Source organism: Ovis aries, chromosome 2, assembly GCF_016772045.2.
Source record: "Ovis aries strain OAR_USU_Benz2616 breed Rambouillet chromosome 2, ARS-UI_Ramb_v3.0, whole genome shotgun sequence".
Lineage (NCBI taxonomy): Eukaryota > Metazoa > Chordata > Mammalia > Artiodactyla > Bovidae > Ovis > Ovis aries.
Window position 1 is genome coordinate 197,309,628 of NC_056055.1, and position 8,858 is coordinate 197,318,485.

The following is an 8,858-nucleotide window of genomic DNA, read 5'->3' on the forward strand; positions in this document are numbered from 1 at the left end:
CCTGAATAGCAGAAACAATCTTAAGAATAGAGCTGGAGGAATCACTCCCTGATTTCAGACTATAATACAAAGCTATAGGAATCAAAACAGTATGGCATTTGCACAAAAATAGACACATAGATCAATAGAATAAAGAGCCTAGAAATACACCCACACACTTATAGCTAAATAATCTATGACAAAAAGGCAAGAATATATGGTGTAGAAAGGATATTCTCTTCAATAAGTAGTGCTAGAAAAACCGAACAGCTACACATAAAAGAATAAAATTAAAATATTCTCTGATACATAAAAATAAACTCAAAATGGATTAAAGACCTAAATGTAAGAATGGATACTCTAAAACTCCTCAAGGAAAATATAGGTAGAACACTCTGACAGAAATCACATCTATATTTTTTAGATCTGCCTCCTAACATATAAAAGTAAATGTAAACACAAATTAACTGAACCTAATTAAACTTGAAACTAAATGAAACTTAAACTTCCTTTGCACAGCAAAGGAAACCATAGACAAAACAAAAAGACAACCTATTGAATGAGAGAAAATATTTGCAAATGATATGATTGATAATGAATTAACATGCAATATATATAAATAGTTCCTACAACTCAACATCGAAAAACAAACAACTTGATTTGAAAATGTGCATTAGGGAGAGGCATGAGGTTTCAAGATGGGGGTGGTTGGATGGTTGACCGAAAGACAAAGGTGAAGGCCCTTAAGAAGTGAAACGGGCTGAGAATCGTCCCCTCCCGCTTCTCACAGCCCCAGGAGCCCAGCAGAAGTGTTTTAGGTTTTATTTTCTAAACAAGCAAGTAAATCAAACAACTTGTCAACATGGGGTGGAGATCCACGTCATCCACCAAAAGTGGAAAATTTATGAACCCTACAGACCAAGCCAGAAAAGAAGCTCGGAAAAGAGAATTAAAGAAGAACAAAAAACAGAGCATGATGGTACAAGCTGCAGTTTTAAAGATGAAGGATCCCAAACAAATTATCCGGGACATGGAAAAATTGGATAAAATGGAATTTAACCCAGTGCAGCAGCCACAGTTAAATGAGAAAGTGCTGAAAGACAAGCGTTAAAAGCTACGTGAAACATTTGAACGTATTCTACGACTCTATGAGAAAGAGAATCTAGATATTTACAAAGAATTGAGAAAGCTAGAAGTAGAATATGAACAGAAGAGGGCTCAACTTAGCCAATATTTTGATGCTGTCAAGAATGCCCAGCATGTGGAAGTAGAGACTATCCCTCTGCAAGATATGCTGCATGCTCCTTCCAACATCTTGATCCAGGACATTCCACTTCCTGGGGCCCAGCCACCCTCCATCCTTAAGAAGACCACAGCCTATGGACCTCCAACTCGGGCAGTTTCTATATTTCCTCTTCTTGGACATGGCGTTCCACATTTGCCCCCTGGCAGGAAACCTCCAGGTCCTCCCCCGGGCCCACCTCCTCCTCAAGTCTTACAAATGTACGGCCACAAAGTGGGCTTTGCCCTAGATCTTCCCACTCTTAGGCTAGATGAAGACATGTTATATAGTCCTGAACTTGCTCAGTGGGGTCATGACGATGATGTTTCTAGCACCATGAAGATGATGGCTATCCTGAAGACATGGACCAGGATAAGCATGATGACAGTACTGATGACAGCGACAGTGACAGATCAGATGGAAAAAGTGAAGGGGATGAATTTGTGCACCGTGATGACACTGAGAGAGAAAACAATGAAGAAAAGAAATCAGGTCTGAGTGTACGGTTTGCAGATATGCCTGGAAAATCTAGGGAGAAGAAGAAGAACATGAAGGAGCTGACTCCTCTCCAAGCCATGATGCTTCGAATGGCAGGTCAGGAAATACCTGAGGAGGGACACAAAGTTGAGGAATTTTAGAGGACGATGATGAAGATTCAGATGATTCTGAAGCAGAAAAGCAATCACAGAAACAGCATAAGGAGGAATCTCTCCCTGATGGCACGTCTGCAGCTTCCCAGCAGCAAGCCCCTCCACAGTCTGTTTCTCCATCTCAGATATAAGCACCCCCCATGCCAGGACCACCTCCGCTTGGACTGCCACCTGCTCCACCTTTACGGCCACCTGGACCACCTACAGGTCTTCCTCCTGCACCACCTCCAGGAGCTCCTCCATTCCTGAGACCGCCTGGAAAGCCAGGACTCCTAGGGCCTCTGCCCCGCCTTTTACCTCCAGGCCCACCACCTGGTTGACCTCCTGGCCCTCCTCCTGGCCCACCCCCAGGTCTGCCTCCTGGCCCTCCTCCTTGGGCACCGCCACCACGGCTACCTCCCCCTGCAACTCCAGGTATCCCTCCACCCTGTCCTGGCATGATGCGCCCACCTCTGGTGCCTCTTCTTGGACCTGCCCCACCAGGCTCTTCCCACCAGCTCCCTTATCCAACCCGGGGGTTCTAAGTGCTCCCCCCAACTTGATCCAGTGACCCAAGGCGGATGACACAAGCGCAGCCACCATCGAGAAGAAAGCCACCGCAACCATCAGTGCCAAGCCACAGATCACTAATCCCAAGGCAGAGATCACACGATTCGTGCCGACTGCACTGCGGGTGCGTCGAGAGAATAAAGGGGCTGCTGCTGCTCCCCAGAGAAAGTCGGAGGATGATTCTGCTGTGCCTCTTGCAAAATAGCACCCAAATCTGGCCCATCTGTTCCCGTGTCGGTGCAGACTAAGGATGATGTCTATGAGGCTTTCATGAAAGAGATGGAAGGGCTGCTGTGACAGCTTTGGATGCTAGATCAGGCTTCTGTTCACATCAGTGGTTCCTCGAGAAAGAGGCTTTTACTCAGCTTAGGTGGAAGAGTTGCTTTCACTGTCAGGGTATTTTTAATTTCATTTCAAGGAATATCTTAAAGTTTAGCCTTGTTCAGAATTTACTGCATATAAAAGAGAGGGTATTTCATTAAAAATAAATTGGTTATTGAAGCAGTGCTGCTAATAACATCCATCCCCTTTCATACCACCGTTTTCATCAGATTTCTTCCCCTACTCCAATTCCTTGGAAACTTGTGATCAAGGGGAACTTTATTTGTTTTCGCTCTCTTATTGTGTGCTGTGGGCACTGGAGTAGAGATTTCTGGAAAAAACAGTTTATTTCACCCCCATCCTGCCTTTCATGTTTGAGTTATTTTTAATATTTTCTTGTAAATATTTTGTAATATTGTAGTGAAATGGATCACAACGTCATTTCCTAATACAAAGCAATATATGTGGGAAGAAAATGTACAATTCTTTGATTAAAATTCCCACTGATCTAAACTTTTGAGTGTTCCATGGAATAAGTAAATAAATGTTCTACACCGGGGCGGGGGCCGGGGGGGGAAGGAGAGGGGAGAAAATGTGCATTAGTACTGAATTTTCAAAAGAGGAAGTGCAGATGATAAACAGGCATATAAAAAGATGCTCAAAATCACTAATCATCAGAAAAATGCAAATCAAACAACTACGAGATTTCACTTCATGCCTGTCAGAATGGCTATTATCAAAAAGAACATAAACAACAAATTGTTGGTGAAAATGTGGAGAAAAGGGAAACCTTGAACCTGTTGGTTGGAATGTAAATTGGTGCAGTCACTGTGGGAAACAAAAGGTTCTCTAAAACTAAAAATATAAGTACTATAAGACTCAGCAATTCGACTCCTGGGTATATATCCAAAAAAAGCAAATGTACTAAATCAAAAAGATACATGTACCTCAATGTTCCTAGAAGCAATATTAACAATTACCAGGATATGGTAGCAACCTGAATGCCCATCAGTAGATGAATGGATAATGAAGATGTGGTATATATTAATGGAACACTACTCAGACATTAAAAAAAAAGAATGAAATTTTGCCATTTGTAGCAACATGGATGGAATTGGATGGTATTATTATAAGTGAAGTAAGTCAGACAGAGAAAGACAAATACTGTATAATATCAAGTATATGTGGAATATAAAAAATACAGCAAACTCATGAATATAACAGAAAAGAAGCAGATTCACAGTCATATAAAAGTAAAATCGCCTCATCATAGGAAGGCATATTCACTTGGGTGTCCCCTGGGTAAATGACTGCCTCTATTGGAAAACATAGCTACTTTGGTTTTGCTGCTGTACTGTTTCTGATACTCAGATGTGGTCCAGAGCATAGGATTTAGGTAGTCAGTTTTGAGAAATGTTCATGGGGAAAAAAATTTAAGAAGAAAACATTTTTGATCCACATTCTCCTGTCACTGTAGCAGAATATGGGTAAATATTGATAGATTTATAAGTAAATAGACTTTAAAAGTATTTAATAGGAAATAAAATATATTTAAGATTTTACTAAGATTTTCTGTGCACAAATATCAAAGTATAAAATAGAAAACTGCATATTTTCAAACTTCTACTCTTGAGAAACAAAATAGTTGCACTATAATCCAAAAATTTTTGTAGGACAAGATCAACATCTACCAGTTTATGAGAAACAGTTTGAAACTGGCTATTTCAAAGTGTATTGAATTTCCTAATGGAAATGTGTTTTTTAAAGTATAATGGGTTATTTTAAGAAAATCTTTATAATGTAAACAGTCCATTCATCAATAATAGGAAATCTTTATTTGAGCTATGTAATGATTGAATCAACCTAGGAAAAGATATTTCATTAACTCTGTCCTGAGTTTTGTACTCTTCAACATTTTTAACATGAAGATACAATTTTCTTAAGGTAAGCTTATAAAATCTGTGAAAGATAAGGAAATTTTGGAAAGGACATAATTTGTTTGATAGAATGAAAATCTAAATAGATCTTGACAGATGTGAATAAGAGGCCACATCTAAGAGGATGAAATGAAATAATAGTTGCTCATCTGATCTCTTTAGTTGGGCTAAAAGCCTAATTTTACACTCATATAGCACCTTGTGCATATTTGAGTCTCAGACACCATGTTAAAATAATACATTATGTGATAAAAATCCCACAATATTTTGCAATTATATGTTTACCTACTATTTCCCTAGAACAGTATATGCCTATTCATCTTTACACTTTATCTATCAGAGTGCCTAGTACATTGATATTTTTTTACAGAGCTGAACAGAAATGTAACTTAATATACTACTACAACAATAACAAACAAAAAAACAAACAGATGGCATGAGAATCAGAGTGTAAATGGACATGAGGAAGAGATATGAGTGGCCTTCAAATATTAGAGATAGTGTCACAGAGAAGCATGCATAACACCATTGTTCATAATTATAAGGTAGTAGAATTAGCTAACATGTAGTATTTACAAGGACATATATAAGTGCCCTACATCAAGAGAAATTTAAAAAATCTTTAAAATGGAAATTATGGTCATGTATTATTTTCAGTTTTCTAGCCATGATGTTTAAAAATATATATTGATGACCACTTCTGGTATTAATAGAAGAAAATCATATATCCATTTAGTCAATAATGTTCTCTGTGTTCTGGGTAGAGGTCTGTGCTTTAAGGACACAGAATCCACAGTTCTGTACTCAAGAAATGTATGATTTAATGGAAGATACAAACAAGTAAATAGCCAATAATGATCATTCTGTGACAATTGCTAGAAAGTGCAACAATGAGAACACATAGAAAAGACAACCTCCTCTTGGAAGATCAGGGAAAATTCCTTTCCCTGACTCTATAATTTGGAAAGTTGAGGTAGGTGATCTTCAATTTCTTTGAAATCCTGATTAGATATAGTTTCCCACCTTACACCCCTTAGAGTATATGTATTGAAAAAGTTACACTACTTACCTTAAAAGTCAGTGCGAAGTCTCAAGATGCTTTTGGTCTGAATGATAGCCCTTCATGACACATAAGTGTCACTCCTTCCACTGTTGTGATAGCATTACAATTTCTATTACATATACACACATACAAGAAATTTGACTATTTCTATTATCTTTAATTGTATTGATTGGCATATGACAGACAATATTCTGAGGACATAGTAACTTTTTGTTTTCATTTTCTATCACTGCTATCCCCTAATATAGCAATAATTAGAATCTCACAATTATGTTAAAATCAATCAATACTTAGAATTATAACAGTAAATAACCCAACCCAATCTAATGATAATTCTTGCATGAGGCAGTGAAAAAAAAATCATATATATACCCTACTTTTTATTCTTGAATGTTTTTTATTGGTGATGGTGATCAGTTGCTTTCAATGAGGATTATAAAGTATGACCAATTCTGATTTTTATTCCTAAAGTACTAAAATAGAAAGCAATGTGTCTTAGAACTTTATTAAAAAAATGAGAACTGCTAAGAAATAGCTTGTGTCCATTGTATAATACTAAACTACAACATATTCCAAAAATTTTTAAAGCTTAAGCTTTCTTTGACATTTAACAAAAAATAAATGGATAATGAACATATAGAGACTGTTGAGGTCAAATTGAAATTGTCTAAATTTAGAAGATTTTTAAAAAAGCCTGCACAATCTACTGAATCAACATATACTGAAGACATATTTCTCTTTAAATTTGGTTAAATAAAATAATTAAAATATTGTACCCTCTATATTCTGAAGTTAATTTTTATACAAGCTGAGAAGATTATTCCTATATTATTCTTTAAGGCTGCATAGATTTTTTATAACACAAAAACTAGCTCCTTGAGATTTGTCACTTTGAAAATTGCAACAAAAATTTTAGGACACTGGATCTGAAGGACAGATACTCCGAAGGAGTAATTAACAGTACTTTTAGATATATTTGACACACTTCACCAAAAATACTGCAGCACTAGAAATCTGGCAGTTCTTTAAAACATCCAGAATAATCTTGGGAACAGGATGTGAATACTTTAAGATGTGTTAAATAATTCATTTGCATTTACCTGTTATTTTATTTTATTTTATTTACCTGCTAATTATGGTTTAACTTTCATCAGAAACATGGAAATTGCTGTCATAAACTCTCCTCCTCATGGTGCATAAGAATTTTTAACACTTCTCATTTTCTTTTTTCAGATCTATATTCTGACTCCGAGAGCATTTTCCTGCTTTTTATAAGCAATTACTATGTGTCTGGGGGCAATGTGGCCACTGCCTCAGGAAAGGGGAAAAGAAAAAAATTCACAAAACATCACTAAAATCCAACAAAGAGTTAGGAAACTTAAACATAAAAAAACATTAAACATATTCAATACTACACTGCAAGATACATTTAAAAGAAAAGAAAAAGAAAGACTTTTAAAAATTAAAACTGCAGTTTTAAAGACTAAAAGAATAAGAATAAAGGTAGAAGATGAGATTAGAAATGAGAAAATTGAAAAAACAGAGGCTCTGAATACATTAAATTTAAGATGAATAATTAAAAGTACTAGAGGACAAAGCATATTTCATGATAACTAACCAGAACTTAAATATTAATAATTATATGTAAGCTTTACAATTAGACATATTACATAATTCTAGCTCTGTAGTCCTATGCCTTTGTTAATGCCTAATTATCATGTAAAAATAAATCATGATAAAGTATTAAACACCCAGGATGATGTACATGTAAGTAATAAAAGGAGATATATATGTTAACCATGTTAAGTTACCATCTAATGAATCCTCCAGAGTATCCAAGTAATTAAGAAAAAGCAAAATTTGCTTGCATAAATTAGCAATGCCTCTAAGATGTTATGTGACTAAAAAAGTAAAGCAGCATTTTTTCAGGATCACTCATAGTGATAAAGGATGGAGAATTATAAGGTCACATAAATACTGAACACCAATGTTAAACTCCAATGGATGTATTCATAAAGTAATGTTGCTCTGCAAAATGCTTTAGGATATATACATTGAGTCTACTCAACAAAAACTAGAGAATTTTCAATTATCTAATTAAATTGAGCCATAAAGTTTGACAGACAAGAAATAATGATGTTAAAGTATATTTGTTCAGTCACTCAGTCGGGTACAACTCTGCAATCCCATTGACTGCAGCATGCCAGGATTCCCTGTCCTTCACCATCTCCTTGAGCTTGCTCAAACTCATGTCAATTGAGTGGGTGATGCCACCCAATCATCTCGTCCTCTGTTGTCCCCTTCTCCTCCTGCCTTCAATTTTTCCCAGCATCAGGGTCTTTTACAATGAGTCAGTTCTTCGCATCAGGTGGCCAAATTATTGGAGGTTAAGCTTCAGCATCAGTCCCTCCAATGAATATTCAGGATTGATTTACTTTACAACTGACTGGTTTGATCTCCTTGCAGGCAAGGGACTCTCAAGGGTCTTCTCCAACACCACAATTCAAAAGCATCAATTCTTCAGTGCTCAGCCTTCTTTGCTAGAGCATCCGTGAAGAGATACCCAACGTCCAAGGTAAGAGAAGCCCAAGTAAGACAGTAGGTGTGGAGAGAGGGCATCTGAGGGCAGACAGACTGAAACCAATATCACAGAGAACTAGCCAATCTGATCAAACAGACCACATCCTTGTCTAACTCAATGGAACTAAGCCATACGGTGTGGGGCCTCCCAAGACGGAAGGGTCATGGTGGAGAGGTCAGACAGAATGTGGTCCACTGGAGAAGGGAATGCAAAACACTTCAGTATTCTTGCCTTGAGAAGCCCATGAACAGTATGAAAAGCAAAAAGATAGGACAAGGAAAGATGAACTCCCCAGGTCGCTAGGTGCCCAATATGCTGCTGGAGATCAGTGGAGAAATAACTCCAGAAAGAATGAAGGGATGGAGCTAAAGCAAAAACAACACCCACTTGTGGATGTGACTAGTGATAGAAGCAAGATCCGATGCTGTAAAGAGCAATATTGCATAGGAAACTGGAATGTAAGGTTCATGAATCAAGGCAAATTGGAAGTGGTCAA

The 8,858-nt window shown here is 37.1% G+C and overlaps 1 pseudogene; it reads left to right on the forward strand.

Moving 5' to 3' along the window:
* Positions 1-746: 746 nt before the first annotated feature.
* LOC106990202 (WW domain-binding protein 11-like) lies at positions 747-3,294 on the forward strand (annotated as a pseudogene).
* The last annotated feature ends 5,564 nt before the right edge of the window (positions 3,295-8,858 follow it).